Source organism: Carettochelys insculpta, chromosome 1, assembly GCF_033958435.1.
Source record: "Carettochelys insculpta isolate YL-2023 chromosome 1, ASM3395843v1, whole genome shotgun sequence".
NCBI classification, from domain to species: Eukaryota; Metazoa; Chordata; order Testudines; family Carettochelyidae; genus Carettochelys; species Carettochelys insculpta.
In genome coordinates, this window is record NC_134137.1 from 325,139,383 (window position 1) to 325,158,101 (window position 18,719).

Below are 18,719 nucleotides of genomic sequence, written 5' to 3' on the forward strand. Positions count from 1 at the left end.
CCGGAAGAGGTTTTCAGCATCTTTAACAGTGTTTTTTTTTCAGGCAGCAATCTAGCTGTAAATAATGACAGTAACAGTTCTCTTTTATGGAACTGCATTTTGGTACCATTCTGGACAACATTCTTGACTTGTACAAAATGAAACCTTGAGAGAGAAAGGAAGTAGTTAATACTGACTCTTAGAAACAGCAGCCCCACATATGAATGTTTTTTGTTACCTAGCACTTTTTTTTCTTTAAGTGTACAGGTTGCACCTCCTAAAAACAGCACTCTCTGGTCCAGCAACATTCCTCATCTGGCAGGACCAGGGATTCACCTGGCCCAGAGAGCCCCAGCAAGCCTAACTGGCTTCCCGGCAGCTCCACAAGAGACCAGGGCCAGAGGCAGCAGCCCCCAGCAGCCCCGCAGAGATGGAGTGCAAATGTTTGGTATCCTCTGGCAGCTGGGTCCCGTGGCAGCCCCACATGGGGCCAGGCAGAGTGCTGGTGTCTTGTGACAGCCCCGCATGGGGTCAGGGCAGCCCCACGTGGGGCCAGGGTCATTGTGCCTGCATCCCTCAGGCAGCTGCATGGGGCTGGGGAGCTGCATCTGGAGAGCCAGCAGGAACAGCCAAGGCCCTTGGGGGCATTAACCTCCCCTGATTCGGCAAAATCCCTCGTTTAGGACCACTGAGAGGCAAAGGGTGCTGGACCAGGGAGGTGCAACCTGTACTATACATTTCCTCAAGTTGAGAAAAAATCTGAACCACATAAATAGAGGAGAAATGCCTTACAGCCACCCACTCCTATGAACTGCATAACATAGACAGCATCTGTTCTGACAGACAGCATGCAGTACTGTATTCAAGATCCCAAAATAAGATTTTTCTTTCACAAAAGTCATATATTAAAACACAGATGTCTATTCAGCAGTCACTGCTGAATTCTAACAAGGCTATCCTCTCTCTAGTGGTGAAAGGCATGTGCAGAGCAAATAAGAAAAGAACAGTAAGCACAATCAAAGTAACTTCAAAACTTTCAAAACTGGCTTTTTAATCTTGTGATCTAAACCACAGAACTGAAGAACCCATGAGGGGATGGCTCCATAACCAAAACAGTAAGGGAGTGGGGAAGAAAAAAAAATATTTAATTGTATACCAAAAATCTTCAAACGTCAATATCTTCAGAAAAACATTTGTTTCCTGGTATGACTTGTTCTGAAGCTTGCTCCCTGTTTGTTTGTTTGTTTTTACTTGCCATTACCATACATAAATTTAAAACATTTTAAGCAACATTTAAAGAAATGATCCTAACCCAAAATACATTTTAAACCATTTTTAGCCAATCTGCAGTATGAGACAGAGAGGATGCTGGGAGGGCACACTAATTTCCATCTTCTAAATGACATAATGACTTAAGTGCAAAGAATCTTGTTGCTGTGTTCTTCAAAGTGTCAAAGGTCTGAAGAGACTTATACCAGGACTGACTATACCAGTCACTAGTAGGACCAGTAGATGAAGCAAATTAAATCATGGTATCTTATGCTATGAGATCTGATTTCACATGGTGTTAATAGTTGAATCCTTAGAAAGAAAATAAAAATTGTCCTACCTTTGTACAAATATTTTCAGAACAAGATGATCCGTTTCTGATTTTATTTTCTTCCTATGTCTCAGGACTGCTTTATTTGATTGCTTGGTCTGGAACAAAATTGGAGAATGAAACATATAAATAGGTAAATATTCTTTCTTGCTGAATCATATTATATTCTTGCTGCAACAAAAGAGAAATTAAAATAGTAGCACAGAAGTCTACAAAGCTTCTACAGATACGTCTTGACATACTTGACACAGTAACTTCAATGTAGCTGGCTTGAAATTATGTACAAAATTATATTTTAGTAAGGACTGAATTTCTACTGATTTTTTTACCCTTCCCCTTCACACAACACCACTGAATAACACTGGTCACTTGCAACTCCTTGGGGCAGAAGTACATGCTTTACCTCTGAGGTGAGTGTTTAGACCATTAAATGTAGATTGCTTCATCGGGAATGTAAAGCAGCCACGTGCTGGAGCTTCCGTAACCTCCCTACAACTCTGTGATTTCTTGAATAAATGGTTCATTTATAAAAGGGAGAAAGATTTGAGATAAGAGAAAGGAATATGGGTTTGGTGAGGACTTGAAAGGGAAACTGCGGTCACCATCTGAAGTAGAGGGAAGAGGAGAGTTGCATAGTGGAATGAGAATGAAACTGGCTGAAGGTAAGGTGGCACTTTATCTTAGCTGAGCAATACGTGTACATTGCAGCCCTGGGAAAACTCGCGTAAGTCAAATTCACGCAACTGGAGGTAACAGAAAGATGGGTGGGTTGCATTCCTTGGAATCCTACTTGTGAACCCCTGGAGCATGTAACGCCACTTGCAAGGTGTTTGCATATATGTGCAAATGACATGCATCTCGGGGTGTACTTTTCAACTTGAGTGTGAATATGGATTCATGTTAACGCGAGATACATTCAAGTCAAATACATGTAAGTCAGAGGTCTACTGTGGCCGTGTCTACACTAGCCAAAAACTTCGAAATGGCCATGCAAATGGCCATTTCAAAGTTTACTAATGAAGTGCTGAAATACATATTCAGCACCTCATTAGCATGTGGGCGGCCGCGGCACTTCGAAATTGACACAGCTCGCTGTCGCGTGGCTTGTCCAGACAGGGCTCCTTTTCAAAAGGACCCCGGCTACTTCAAAGTCTCCTTATTCCTATGAGCAGATGTGAATCAGGGGACTTCAAAGTAGCCAGAGTCCTTTCAAAAAGGAGCCCCGTCTGGACAAGCTGCGCGGCAGCAAGCCGCGTCAATTTCGAACTGCTGCGGCTGCTGGCATTCTAATGAGGCGCTGAATACGTATTTCAGCGCTTCATTAGTAAACTTTGAAATGGCCATTTGCATGGCCATTTCGAAGTTTTTGGCTAGTGTAGACGTAGCCTGTAATAAGTTTTCTAAAAAATAGTGGCTCTGCAGCAAAGGCTGAGGAATTAGGTTCTGCTATAAGGAGATATTACATACAATAAATAATAGATATTCTAAAGAGAAATAAGGCAAAATTTAAAGCCTCAGGAGCAAAATGATTCAACAGCACTGAAGAAGGAAATGTATTGATATGCACATTGTGAAACCAACAAGAAATGTATACCTGTTCCCTGAATAACCTTATTACTGTCCACTGCATACTCTTTCTCTTCCTCCCCATTCATCAGATCTATACCCATGTGTTTGTTCCTTTATCTTGTGACAATGACTACAGTTGGGTTGTAAGTACTTCAGAACAGGGACAGGGTCTGTTTACTTCCTTGTATAAAGCAAGCATCATGCTGCTCTCACTCCCAGCAAAATCTGTAAGCTCCTATTGGCTGATTTCAGGTGAGGACAGCACCCAAAAGCACTCTGCACTCCGCAGCTGTAGGGGCAGGCTGCAGGCTGGATTACAAGGCTTGGCAGTCTGGATCTGGCTCCTGTGCTGTATCCTGACCCACCCCTGGTTTACACTGACACTTTATCAGTGGAATATAGAGCTGCTACCATTTGTCAGGATCCAGGCTGGCCCCAGTGAGGAGGCTACCATCAGCTCCCAAACTGTCTCCACCCTGCTCATTTGAGCGCTCTGTCACAGGAGCAAAATATGCCCCATTCATGGGGAAAGTGGGAGGGGGTTAATTCAATTACTTCTTCCTGATTCTTTTACCACACTCTCTATTCTTTTTTCACTCCATCTGCTCATCAATATTTTAAATCTATAATGTACTGCAGAACCTCCATTTTATGAACAGCAATCTTATGTATAACTTATGATCCTATGTATAGCTACATTAACTATCAGAGGGGTAGCTGTGTTAGTCTTTAGCTACAAAATCAACAAGAAGTCCTGTAGTACCTTATAGACTCACAGATTTTTTGGAGCATAAGCTTTTGTGGGCAAAGACCCACTTTGTCAAAAGCTATTTCTTTAACCCAAAATGCAACATCTGATGAAGTGGGTCTTTGCCCACAAAAGCTTATGCTCCAAAAAATCTGTTAGTCTATAAGGTGCCACAGGACTTCTTGTTGTGGTTACATTAACTATTTTCTCCAGTTTTGGCAGGGGAAAATCACATCAGGAAAGTGATGTTGATGAAGAACAAGACAACATCACTTCATATTCCAATGAGCTCACTGCCCTGGCAATCACAGGCAGTGGGACTGAAAGTCAAGAAAGAGAAGGAACGCACTTTGCTGCAATGTATTCACTGTGCCTACTGTAACTCCGAGATGCTCAGTTTTATGCACTTCTCTATTTTATGCACTTATTAAGTGGGCTTTTATTTTGTTACCAGATTTATTTTATTTCTGCTTTTTCCACAGTCTGTCTTCACTAAACACCAAACCATTAATAAAAGTTGAGCTGAACTTTCAAATTTGTTATGGTCAACACTATGAGAAATGAGCTTACCTATCTCTCCTGGGCTGTGGCCACACGAGGAAGTGACGTCAAAAGGGGTAATCCCTATCCATCACTTCAAAATGAGCTGCTTTGAAATGAATCCTTTAGAAGCAACTACACACAAAACGCAGATACGCAACATCAAAAAGACACCCCATCATTTCGAAATGGAGAGACTGCACAGTCAGAGCTTCATTTTGAAATAACAGGACAGGAAATGGTGAGGGCAGGGTCGAATGGCCGACAAGCCCTTCCTGGTGCCAGCTGCTCCCTTAATGGGCCCCTCCCAAACACACACCCCATGCACCTGCTGAGGACCCTGGCTGCTTGCAGCACGCAACCTCCAGCACAGCACTTGGCAGAGCCCTGGTTAGCCACCACACCACTGCCTGCCATGGACCCGCAGCACTTCACTGACAGGGACACCTTAGACATCATGGCCAGCCTGATGGCCATCCTGACAGCATGCCGTATGAGGCTACGTGCTGCCCGACACGTGACCAGCCTCCTGCAGGCCCTGCCTCAAGGTGCATCTGGAGCACCCCCTGTTCCAGCCCTGCTGTCGCCTCTGGTGGTACCCCACCAGTGGGGAATGTTGGGACGACATCATCCTTGGAGAGTGGCAGGACGACCAGTGGCTCTGCAACTTCCGGATGACTCAGGCTATGTTCATGGAGCTGTGCCATTGGCTGGCACTGGCACTTTGCCACCAGGACACCCGCATGTGGCCCGCGCTCCCCCTGGAGAAATGAGTATCCATGGCCGTGTGGAAGCTGGCCACCCCGGACAGCAACTGCTTGGTTTGCTGCCAATTTAGTGGGGGGAAGGCCACCGTCGGGGTCATCCTCCTTGAGGTAAGGCACCCAGGGCCACACACTCATGGCAGGATCCCGGGTAGGGGGGGACCTGGGGAGTGCGGTCCCCCATATGCTACTATGCACTCACAGGTGTCTGTGCCCTCTACCCCCTACAGGTTGTCGCTGCCATCAACAGGATCCTCCTGTGCCACCTGATCCGCCTTGGAGTTGTGGATGCTGCCATGGCTGGCTTCCAATAGCTGGGATTCCCCAACTCCATCAGTGCATTGGACAGCACCCACATCGCCACCCGGGCCCCACCACACAGACGGGCCAGTACATCAACCAAAAGGGCTACCAGTCCATCGACCTCCAGGCCCTCGTGGATGCCCAAGGATGTTTCACGGACATTTGTGTGGGCTAGCTGGGTGGGGTCCATGATGCCCGTGTCCTGCAGAACTCATGGCTTGGCTGCAGGATGGCAGAGGGCACCTACATCCCCACATGGAAGCTGCCAGTAGGGGACGTGACCATGCCCCCATGCATCATTGCCAATGCTGCCTACCCACTCCATGCCTGGCTAATGCGCCCCCTACAGGGGACACACCAATGAGAGCCAGGACCTCTTCAATGCCCACCTCAGCCAAGCCAGGAACACCATGGAGTGGGCATTCAGCTGTCTGAAGGCACATTTCAGGTGCCTCCTGATGCGCCTGGAGGTAGGCCTGCTCAGAACACACACAGTTGCTGGCGCCTGCTGTGCACTCCACAACGTCGTAGAGAGCAAGCAGGAGCTCTTTGTGGCATACTGGGCAGCCGAGGCTATGCTGCACTATGAGCAGCCAGGTGCAGTCCCAGCTGGGGTGGCTGGCAGATGTCGAGGCTGTGAAGACATAAGGGGAGAGGGTGGTGCCCCGTCACTCATGAGCCTGGGTACCATGGGCCAGCAGCCTTGTCCCCACCACCATCCCACCCTGCTTGTGGTGAGGGGCTCTGGGGTGTCCCAGCTTCTGTGGGGTCCATCAACGCGGGGCCGTTACAGTGGCTGCCCCAGCCCTCCTACGCTTCTGACCCTCAGGGTAGCCCATGGCCCCATGCGCCCCCCGCGGCAGCGATGACAGCCATCCCTGGGTCCCTGGCCCGTGGCCATGTGCCCAGGTCCATACTGGCTGCGTCGGGGACCACCCCCCACCACATGACCAGGGCACCCCACACCCAGTCCTACTTGAGGGTTCCTCATGTGGTTCAGGAGAGGCCCGGGTGGAGGTAGCCTGGCTAGAGCTCTTGGAGGGCTCAGCAATGCACAGCGGTCCCTCGCTCCCACTGTCGTTGTCCCTGGTGCCAGCAGGTACTTTGGGGCCTGCAGTGGGGGGGGGTCATCGAGGGTCCTGGCTGGGATGCCTCCCCCTCCCCCTCCAGCTCTGCCATGTCCAGGGTCTCCTCTGGTGGTGAAGCCTCCTTGGATCCCAGCAGCTGGTGGAACTCCCTGAAGTAGGGGCAGGTGGCTGGTGCAGCCCCTGATTGCTGGGCTGAGTCCCTTGCTTGGGCATAGCCCTGCCACAGCTCCTTGACTTTGGAGCAGACCTGGCTGGGGATGCGGAGGGGGTGGGCCCTTGTGGTGAGGTTGCTGGCAAGGCAGGTGAAGGCATTGCATGTCTCTTCCACTCTTCCGTCCTGAGCAGGACATCTTTGTCCTCCCAGACAGCCAGCAGGTCCCGGACTTCAGCTTCCAGCCAGAGGGCCCCCCTCCTCTTTGGGGGCTGCCCAGAATTTTGGGAGCCCTGCTGCCCGGAACCCTTGGCTTCACAGAGATCCTGGGGGTCTTGGCTGCTAGCCATCTGTCTGGCCCTGGAGGGGTGTCACTTTCTGGGGACGCTAGGGAGTGTCATCTGGCCACCTCGTGCTCCTACGTCTGCCAGCACACTCAGCTTCCTGCACAGGGTTTCTGTGTCCCTGCAGCTTTAAGGCACCCGTAACTGACAGCCATCGAGCTCTGGCTGCCGGTCAGGGTGTCTCTCTGCTCTAGGGAGGGGCTGGCTCTGTGGAGGACTTTTCATTTAGAAACCGCAGCCAGGGAGCGGCTACATACATTTCATTTCGAAATTAACAATGAAAGGAGGCGTTATTCCCAACATGGGAGTGGAATAACGACTTTGAAATGAACAGCTTTTAATTTCTATGTTGATTTTGAAACAAGCAATTTCTGCGTAGTCGTTCTTCTGCTCATTTCAAAATTGCCCCTCATTTCGAAATCGTTTTTCGAATAGTGTGGCCACAGCCCTTGTACGGGGAGGGAGTTCCGAAATGTGAATTTACAGACTGCAAGCACCACTGGGCCTGCAACTCTGAGCAGTCCCACCTGCCAGGCCTATTCCTAGCAATGTCTGCAAGCCCAAGCCTCACACCGCTGTACAGATTTAAATCACAATATTAATTTTTTTATCTCATTTCTATAGCAGTTATGACAGATTTATCACTTTCTGCATCTCATTGCATTTCTGATTACAAATTAGGAGAGTAAAACAGAACAGACTTATAAAATGTTAAAACAATGCCCAACTCTTTTCAATGGCTCTGGACATTTGTTTTAGTTTCATTCGATATCATTGGTCATACCTGACAAATCTTCCACATTTTTTCCCCTTTTTAAAGTGCATTTTGCTGTTACGCTGTTCTGCAATGTGCCCACCTAAATTTATTTCTCAACACTAACCTAGAGGAGTTTTACTTTGCTCACAAATATCTTAATCAGCTGAAGTGTTCTTGAAATGAATTTGTTGTCCCTTCATAATTAAAAACCAGAGAAAGAGAAAGCAACTTGTAAAACTGGTGGGTGTTCTCTGTGTCACTGTAAGAAACCACCTTCAGCTTCAATGCCACGTTCAAAAATCCCAAATGCTCATGTATTTCAGTGACTTGCCAGTTACAACAGAGAGGATATGATTTTCCAAAGTCAACTTCCACTCTTGCATTCAAATGTTGCATGCACGTAGTTCCCTAGCTAGCAATGCTCTCCAGCACGTGAAGTCAATATGACTGTTTCTGAGTCACACATGTGCTTAACCACTCTGCTGAATCTGACCCATATAGACACTAATTTTAATGTAAATGAATGTTTATTCTGTGGAAACATCTGCAACTTCACAGACCAGTTTTGAGGCTTTGTTTAAAATCTTGCTCAGATGATTTCTGTTTTCTCACAGGATAGAGACTAAATACAGTCTACAGCAGAAACTCTTAAACTGTGGTCAGTGGACCACCAGTGCTCTGCAGACTCTATTCAGGTGGTCTGCAGATAGTTCCTTTTAAGGTGTGCATCTGGGTGGCCACACATGAGAGAATCCAGGGCTGCCTACATAATTAGTGGTTCACACACATGGTTTCACTAATTAGGTGCCTGGACCTTGAACGCTCACACTTCAGGTGAGGTGGCGACCTTAGGGGAAATAGGTGAGAGGGGACAGGAGTGGGTGAAGTGGAGTAATAGGAGGTAGGTGGGGGATGGTGAAGTAAGAAAAAGGGATGGTGGGAATTTGGGACATGCAGGGCTGGGGTGACCAGAGAAAAAGGTGACTTTCACCAGCTCCATAGCTGTGGCTGCTAGGAGGAGATGGCCCTCCCAGTGTTAGGTCTGTGGATGCTGTGATGGAGGAGAGACACTCACTAATATTAAAACATGAGCTGTGTGCTTTCATTTGTGAAACAAATGAGCTAATTATTATTAAGTGGTTTTATATAGCGCTTTAAACCAAAGTGCTGTGCAATAATTAGCTAATGGTACAAACAACATTTGGAAAGGTCATTACATCGTCTGCCATGACCCTCAGCAATTTTCAAGTGGTCAGGGAAATAGAAGTTTGAGAATCTACACACCTGTCTGCATTGTAACTTCATTTCAGTTTCTCATATTTAATTGTGAGAAAAGAAATGGGAATGTAACAAGATCATACTCAAACTGATGGACTACTCAACTGATGTGGATAAAGTTGAAAGTGGCAACCCTTTGGTGAGACCAGTATTAAATATTCATCTACTCTGAGGATCAACTATTTGCTATGAGTCTTCTAGAACATTTCTGATGAATTCACTTATAATCCATGACAAGAATTAGCCCTTTATTGTAGGCACATTTTTTTTCCTAAATATACTCTTATAAGCAGGGCTTTTTTTCTGGCAGAATGCCTTTCTGCAGCGTTTCGCTACCTTTTTTGCTGGCACCACCATTTTTAAAATGATCCAAGCCATGTGTGGCTCTTTAAGGAGCCGATATGCTGCCCCTGCTGCTGCCGCCGCCGCTCCACTCACTTCCAGCTCACAAAGCCCTGCCTTGCTGAAGACAGGACTCAACTTAATTGGTTTAATGGTAGGCCATTAAACCAATTAAACTGTATCCTTCCTGCAGCATGGCAGGGTGCTGTGAGCTGCCCCTGCCCTTTTACCTGGGCAAGCCAGAGGGCTAGAGGAAGCAGCTGGGGTCTGGCAAAGAAGCACCAGCACCTGGAGCTCCTGCTGGATAAGGTGAGTCAGGGTTTAGAGTTGCAGGGTGGAGTTGAAGCTGCTGGGGGGTGCGTTGGGGCTGTGCAAGGGAGGGTGGGGGCATGGCTGCCTCAGGCCCTGCAAAGGATGGCTGGCTCAGGCCCTGCCAGGGGAGAGCCCACCTCAGGGCCTAACAGGGGGGCTGGCTCAGGCCACACATGGGGCAATTCGGGCCCCACCAGGTGGGCAGTTCCCAGGCAAACAGGGAAGAAAGAAGAAGCTTGAAATTAATTACAAGGGTATTTGCAATAGCATTTATTGCAGTTAGAGGATTAGAAACCTACATTAAAAAAAAAAGAGTTGTCAGTATTAATTGTGAAAGGATGTTGGTGATCTGGGAAGACATCTTCATTCCACTGAAGTCAATGATCAAACTCCCAGTGATTTCAGTGTGGGCAGGATTGCATCCTTGAGCTTTGAACACATAAATTAATACCTGATGCTTGGTTTTGGAATTCTGTGGAGCAACCATAGTGCAGATGAATAATTGATTGAGGATGGGCGACATGGCATTTATTAAAAAGCTCAAAAGACTTTTAAATGTGTAATATACAACCAGATTGTTCTGTAAGAAAGAATATGATTACAGAAAAGCTGTCTTAGAATATAGCACAGCAAACACTTTAATTCAACTGGAGCTGTATGGAACAGAGCTCTTGTACATATTTTCAAAGCCTCTGGAGTTTTTACAGCATGTTGCAGGGTGAGACCTCCGGGAAATATTCTATAAGAATTTAAGCCTGGTTACAGCAAATTCTGAAGGAGATTACTTCCTATTATGTGATTAGTTAGTACTTCCTACTGGACATACAGAACCAGGGCTTTTTTTGTAGTGGTATCTGCCGGTACTGCACACCGGAGCCTCCTTACTAGGGCCCCATGGCTGGAGTTGCTGGCAGGGCTCAGCACCACAACTGGCCCCCAGCCGTGCAGCTGCTGGAGACCCCACAGTCCTGCAGCAGCGTGGGGGCCAGGAGTTGCCTGCCATGGGGGCTGGTAGCCAGAGCCACAGCCAGCCATCTGGCAGCCCCTTACGTAGAAATCCGGTGGTGGGGGTGGGAAGAAAGGAGTCAGACCGGTTCCTCTTTTTTTTTTAAAAAAAAAAAAACAAAAACAAAAAAAGAACAGTATAACAATTGGAGAAAACGTGTGTGGGGGGAGAAGCTGAGCATAGTAACAATAACCAATTATGTGGACTATACATTTGTTTAAAGTTTTTTTTTAACCAAAAAGCTGAAAATAACATAAGACTAGTTTACAAAAACATTTAAGCTAATATATACACCTGGGGGAGTTTAAGCAAGCATGAAGGAGAATACAAACAGTAAATGTGATAATAAGAAAATTCCTATTTTGTTTCTAAATTTTAAGTTTTTTCCGTTAATATGAGTATTCCTAATGTTAAACGTTAAATGCTAATGTTAGTGCTCTGCTCACATGGAACCTCCCAAGTTATCATCTGTAAATATACCACTGCAAATTAACAGCAGCAGGCCTACAAAAGAAGAAACCAGAGAAATCATTGGCCACCTGGAAAGTGGAAAAGTAGCTGGTCCAGAAAACATCCCAGGAGAAAGAATCAAGGCAGGTAATGAAACATCAGTCAGCATGATGTATAATATATTTGGGAAAATTTGGGACACTGAAGAGATCCCACAAGACTGGAAACATGGCTACCTTATCAAGATTCCAAAGAAAGGCAACTTGAAGGAATGCAAAAACTGAAGGGGCATCACGTTACTGTCTATTCCAGAAAAACTGTTCAGTAGAATTCTCTTGGAGAGAATGAAGACAGAAATCGATAAACAACTCAGGGAAGAACAGGCCGGCTTCCGAAGTGAAAGATCCTGTACTGACTAAACAGATATCTCAGAGTGATCACAGAAAATTAACTCAAGTGGAACTCCACACTGTACGTAACCTTTGAAAAAGCCTTTGATGGCATTGATAAAGACACTCTGTGGAAACTGCTGCAACACCCTGGCATCCCATCCAAAATTATTAACTTGATTCATTCAGCATATGAACCCTTAACATACCAAGTAGTTTACAATGGTGTCTTCACAGAATCCTTCAGCATACTGGCAGGTGTGGGACAAGGGTATTTATTGTCACCTTTCCTGTTGCTGATCACAATGGGCTGGATTATGAACAGGACAAGAGATGGCCATCAACAAGGCATTGAGCGGACATTTTTCAAAGAGCGAGAGGACATTAATTTTGCTGAGGATGTTGCCCTCCTTCCACACCAAAATAAAAGCATGAAAGAAATTATCACAACACTAGACCAAACTGCCTCAATGACTAGCCTGAGCATTAACAAGGGAAAGACCAAGAAAATCAGGATCAACCAGTCCAACAACACCACCTTCAAGCTGAGAGGTGATGACCTGAAAGATGTGGACCAGTTCACCTACTTGGGGAGTATTATGGGCATAGATGGAGGAACAGATAAGGATATCAATGCCAGGATAAGGAAAGTAACAGCCACATTCGAGACTGGGTACTCCTGGAGCCAGCTAGAAGTTTTTTTCCAGAACAGAGTGAAGTGGAAGAGACTTGTAGATGACCTATTCTCCATGTGGAGTACAAGGGTTAAGTCCAAGTAAAGTTAAAATAAAAAATAAAAAAATTAAAAGGCAGTCTGCAACTTCTTCTTAAAGTTAATAATAGCTACATCTCACATACATATTTAATTTCTTAATAATATACGAAAATAAGTAATGTGAAACATCTGGGGCAAAATCATACTCTATGAGTATTCCTAATATTAAACTTTAAAAAAAATGGGGGCAGGAGAAAGGCAGTCTGCTACTTTTTCCTCCTAAAGCAAATAATACATACATCTCACATAATTAATGTCTCGATAATATAGGAAAATATTTAATGTAAGACATCCTGGGCAAAATCCTACCCTATTAAAGTTAATTGCAAAACTATGATTGACTTCAGTGGCCTCAGGTTTTCACTGTTGGTGTGTAGAATATACTTACAATGATTAAAACACATAATTACTCTTGATGCAATTCAGAATTGGTAGGCTTTCACCATACAGTCTTGTGTCTTTGCTCCATTCAGAAACAATTCTGTATTGCAACAGTGGAATGTTCTCAACTGCTACAAGAATTGCCACAGATTGATCTTTAAGAATGAAGGAGAAAGAAGTTACTCTTCTTAAAAAATCATTACTAAATTTTCTTTTAGTGTAACTGGTTGGCTCCAGTGCCCGCTGGTGATGCCAACAACAAGCATGCACTCCATCAGTTTCTTCTTACCAGCCCTCTGAAAGATGGTACAGTGCTCAGGTCTCGGAAATGAAATGAGCAACACAAAGGACTATAGTTAGGGAAAGGTTAGTAACCATTCTTTCTTCTTTGAGTGCTTGCACATTTCCTTTTCTGTGTAGATGATTAACCAGCAGTTCTAAAGGAGTTGGACCTGGCATTCAAAGACAAGCTGACAGCCACGTTAGTTAATGGCATAGTGTGCGGAGAATGTGCACAATGTATGCGATGGAGTGGGTTCCAGTCTGTGACGGCTTATGCCCAAATAAATGTATTAGTCTTTAAGGTGCTACAAGACTCGTCATTGTTTTGCTGAAACAGACTGACACGGCTACCTTCTGAAACCATTGCATGCATGTGGTCCATGCAACCGAAACCAGAGATTTTTAGCATTCATGTTCATTGATCTGTGCCTGAGCAGCTGCTCCCCACATGCTCTATGCCAAGAATATAGAGGGCAATGCAGACTGATATTTCTCCATTTCCTCCTCTTACTATAAATGAAAGAGAGAATACGAAGCAGAAGGGAAGAGGAAGGCAGGTAGAATACAGATAAGTATCCCAAATCTCAAAGAACTCTAGTTACACAGGATAAGTAGTTTCCCTTTCCTCATTGAGTGCTGGTCCCGATGGATGACTTATAAGCAGAGAGGAGGAGGCAGCAAGAATATGGGGAGTATGGCTGTTTTCTGAACGTCCATCCCAAACAATGTACCAGTGTAGGAGACTTGGGCCAAGATGTAATGTCCTACACATGTGAAGATCTATGCTGCTAACTTGCAAATGTCAAGCAGAGGAACTTCTTGGAGTGATGCTACTGAGGTGGCTATTCTCTCAGGGATATACACTGCGTGGTGGAAGAATCTGTGCCATTGATAAAGTAGGAAGCAGCCAGAAGTCCAACTGGAAATCTTCTGAGAGAAAACAGCTTGTCCTTTGAGTCACCATGATATGGCCCAGAGCAGCACAGGTGATTGATTTGTTTTGTTCTCTGTAGGTAAAAGATCAAAGTTCATTTCACATCAAGGAAACAAATTGGACTTTCTATGCTGGAGTTGTGGGAGTTTGGAAGGAGCACTGGTAAGTGGGCAGTCTAGTTTATAGGGAATTTGAAAATTACTTTAGGAGTGAATTGTAGGCACTGTCATGGTGAGACTGTCTTAACAAAATACACTGCGAGTGGGTTTGCCACTAGGGCCCCTAGCTCACCTATCCAGCTGGGTGACTTGGTGGCAGCAAGGAAGGAAACCTTCATAGATAGGTGAGGCATCAAACAAGTAGCTAGAGTTTCAAAGTGTGACTTGGTGAGTGTTGAAACCACTAAATTAAGTGCCCATTAAGAGGTGATTTCAGTGGTAGGGAAGACTTTCTAAGACACTCCATACATGCTGGTTGTGTTGTGTTTGGTTACTTGAAAACATAAGGATGCCATCAAGTTCCATGATAACGAATTGATCTACCACACCCTGGAAAGTATCATTAATAAAGTGCTGGAAGGTCATGAATCAAATGACATAACCAGGTATTCTAAGTGTCCACACTGGGTACTGAATGTGGTGTTTCCACTCATCTTTTTCTTGTACCTACCCTGCTGAGATGAAACTTTGTTAATATACTGCCAGACTAATTATTCTGTGCCTGAATTTTTACAGAGTGGGTAATAGTCCCAAGCCATCACATTCCTGAGGGTTTGGCATTCAGTGCAGGTACCTGAGATACCCATCTGTTTATTAAATGAAGAAAATTGGGATCCCCACTGAAAAGGTGTACGGCTAGCTAAATCCTTTCTGGAGAGTCTCCTGCAGGCAAGATGCAAAGAGTCTAGAGCTCTGTTACAATGAGGCTACATCTACACTACTTCCCTCTTTTGAAGGAATGCAAATGAGGGAAACAAAAATGCAAATGAAACACTGATTTACAAATCTCATGCTTCATTTGCATAATCTCATCCAATTGTTTTTTTGGAAGAGATTTTTTCTGAAGAAAAACGCAGCATAGATGAGGTTCCTTCAGAAAAAAACAAACCTTTCTTGAAAGAATTCTGTAAACCTCATTTTTTTTCAGGAATAAGTGGCTCTTTTGAAAAAGGGGGGAATTTTTTCAGGCTTAAGGGGCTCGTGATTGAGGGCCTTTTTGTCGGCAGGGGCAGATCCAAACAGCCTTTTTACTGCCAGCACCCCTCTCTGCCGAGACCTAAGTCTCGTGCGGCTATGCTAACGAGCCATAGGAACATGCTAATGAGCAGACATTTCAAATTGCGAGGCTGCTCATTAGCATGAAGCTGCCAGGATAGCGGCTCCATGTAGACCCAGCCTAAGAGTGTATATGAGACTTACGGAAATTGTCAAGGGGAGCTGAAGGTCAGTTGGACAGTTGTATTTGCAATACAAGGGCACATTGTCAACATTTCCCAGGTCTAATCTGGGACTCTCTCATTCGGCAACATCTGTAATCTGGTATGATTTTAGTTAGCCTGATGACCACTTATCACTGGTAAGGCCAGGTTTCCCATGGTCCCATAGTTTGTTTACAGCCACCAGTCCTGGCTCTCAGTGTTCCCTGCTGTTATTTAGCTGTAATTTACCTCTAAGTGTCTTCTAAGAGCCCATAAGCAGTGGAAGTGTTGGTAATGTGCTAGACAATATTGACCTCCTCTGGTCTGGCAAATTTTCTCAGCCAGTACTGGTAAGGTCCCAAGGGTGCCGAAAAAATGAGGTTCAACCTGTACATCTGAAAGGTTGTGATACTAGTTCTTTCTTTGGTCTCAGGAAGTCAGAATCACTGGCAGAATTAAGAGCAAAAGCAGACTGTCCCATTTTTCCAACAGCTACAGGGGTCATGGGCAGCGAGCCAGGGGATTCCCAGAATGATGGAAGAGTGAATCTGAATCAATTGGCACTGAAGGGCAGTGCTTTTATTTGTGCCCTTTTGTGCCACTATGGAGTACCGGCACCTTTTTCAGAGTGCCCTGGCCAGGGATCCTGCGCCTGGGGCTACCAGTGAGGCTCTGTGCCACAGCCAGTCACCAGCCATGTGGCTGCAGGGTCCCCCATCCCCACTCCAGGATCCCATGGCTGAGGCTGCTGGCAGGGCTTTGCACCCCAGCTGGCTCCCAGATACAGAGATACAGGGTTCCCCTACCCCCAGCCAGGGTTCCTATGGCTGGGGCTGCCAGCGGGGCTTGGCGCCCTTCTGGTTCCCAGCTACGGGGCTGTGAGGTCCCCTGCATCTCTTTTTTTTACAAAAAATGCACAACTAAAGGGTAACCTGGTGCACCCACAGTACAATGATACCTGAGGAAGTGGGGCAATGTTCCCTCTAATCTTCTCCATCCACACGTGGATTTTTTCTATCTCTACATGGAATAATATCTTTGTGTGCACCAAGGCACGTAGTTTGGTTTCTGCCAGAGCTGGGGAATTCTTATGCATCGCAAGTGTAGTACCCCGAGGTACTGAGACCTCATCTGGGGTGAGTGAAGTCTCTGCTCTACAGCCTTGCCTGAGAGCCAGCTGGCCTTTAGCTCATGTGGTAGAGTGCAGGGCTTTAGACCCTCTGCTTGCAGGGTCTATCCCTGGAGCCAGCAACCCAGGTCTGTCAGTGTTACAACTGGTGCATTTGCACTCTACTACATGACCTAAAGGCCAGCTGGCTCTCAGCTGAGGCTGTAGAGCAGAGACTTCCCTCACCCCAGATGAGGTTTCAGTACCTCTGGGTCCTACACAAGGATCATATGCGCCTTACCCCTCTGTGTCTTCTGTATGGCCCTCACCAGCTCTATCATAGAAAAACTAAAGTGGGTCTGTGCCGATGAGGTGGGGTGCTATCTTTTGCGTTGGGGTACTCAACTGTAGCTGACTGAGCCATAAATTGTCAGGCCTAGTGCATGAAATGAGAATTCAGCCTACTGGTTATAATTGGGTTCAGGGTGGACCTAATTTAGGAACTAGGGTCAGTACCAGAGGGATTGTAGCTTAATGCCAGAGATGGAGGATCAACCAAATTCATACGTTACAGACAGAGCCAAGGATTGGTACTAGAGAGACAGAACCCAAATGTAAAAATCTGAGGGACAACTCAACTTGTAAGCCAGAGTACTGAAGCAGAGAGTGGGCCCATATGAGTGGACAGACTGGAAGTGGGGTGCAGGAGTGGGGGTGTGTGGGGGATCTGGGTGGGAGCAGGAGTGGGCTGTGGGTGGGAGGGTGCAGGAGCAGGATGGAGTTGGGCTGTTTGGAAGTGGGGTACAGGAGTGGGCTGCGGGTTGGTTGTGTAGGGTATAGAAGGTGAGATGCAGGAGCAGAATTGGTTGAGGGGTCTGGAATGGGAAGCAGAAAAGAGGGGCTGGGAAGGTGGGTGCAGGACAGGTTTGGGGATGTGGGGTCTGAAAGGGAGGGGGCAGAGGCTCAGGCATCTACCTGGCATAGCTGCAGAGAGGGAGGGACTCTGCGTGGTTCGGCCTGGTGCACAGAAGTGCTCCCTGCCAGCACTGCCCACTCCACTTCCACTGGCCACTGTGGGAGCAATGGCATTGGTGCCTGCATGCATTGCTGCCCTGAAAGACAGGAGCCACTTCCCCTCACCAGGCAGAGCCTCACAGGCCAGATCTAGGCAAGCTGTGGACCACAGCAGGTCTGTAGGCTGCAGGTAACCTGCATCTGCCATAAAGCCCCAGTCACTTGTGTCAGTGATCACCAAGCATGATCCTTCAAGACACATGACTTTAAACAAGAGCTAACCTCTGACTCGTACAGGCTAAGCACAAAACTTCCTGTCTGAGCTGCAGACTACAGTTAAACTTTCTTCAGTTTAATACAAAGTTACATAATTGTGAATATTTAATTCTGCATAATTGTGAATATTTAATTCTTAAGGAGTCTTTCAAGGAATCGAATACTTAACCACAAAAGGCTCAGATAAACGCCTAACACTATGATATTAGCAGTTGCTTAGTATATCACAATTGGTATATAGCTCCCTACAATCTAGTTTAATAACAAACTAGCAAACTGATCAGAGTAACTGTGCCTATGTGTAGGTGTGGGTTGGTGTGTCCTCCTCTGAGAAAACCTTGCTTCTGCTGCTGAACTTGGAGAGGCTGAGAGTTATCTGAATGCCAGAACTGGGGAGTGAGTAAATATTTTCCTCAGGGGGAAGTCCCCATCAAGTTTTTTCATGATACCCCATATGAGTGTGCATTTGTATTTCTGTATTGAAGCAGGTTCTCTTGGGGTATTTGGTTGGTCACTCCATGATGCAGTTTACTTCTCCAGTGCAGTGCCCTTTCGTGGTGAAGGTGGTTTTAAATGTGTTAAGGTTTATTTATTGGATTTTTCAGGCACTTAGACACCATAGAGTACACTCCCCATTCAATTAAATAGCGTAACAACAAAGCATAATAGCACTGTTTAAGACTACTGTGTGGAGTTTATGATGTTGATGGCTTTTTAAAAATAATTTTTGCAAACTTTCAGTGGTCAATTTCATATAATGCATTAACATAATCATATCAATGGTTTTGGTACATGACAGATTTTAAAGCAAGGCATAGCAGAGGAGCTAGATGGGGGGGGGGAACGGGGGTGTGCGCTGGGCAAAAGACTTCCGAAACACTTAGTGCATTTCAAAAATTGACTGACATGTAT

At 45.9% G+C, this 18,719-nt stretch overlaps 1 protein-coding gene across 3 annotated transcripts in view; it reads right to left on the reverse strand.

Moving 5' to 3' along the window:
• NRCAM (neuronal cell adhesion molecule) overlaps nt 1-18,719 on the reverse strand; it is a 312,466-nt gene that overhangs the window by 171,177 nt on the left and 122,570 nt on the right. For all 3 annotated transcript variants that reach the window (XM_075014586.1, XM_075014593.1, XM_075014600.1), the window contains exon 2: nt 1,589-1,677. The gene's annotated coding sequence lies outside the window, so the exon portion shown is untranslated. The remainder of the gene's footprint in view (nt 1-1,588; nt 1,678-18,719) is intronic.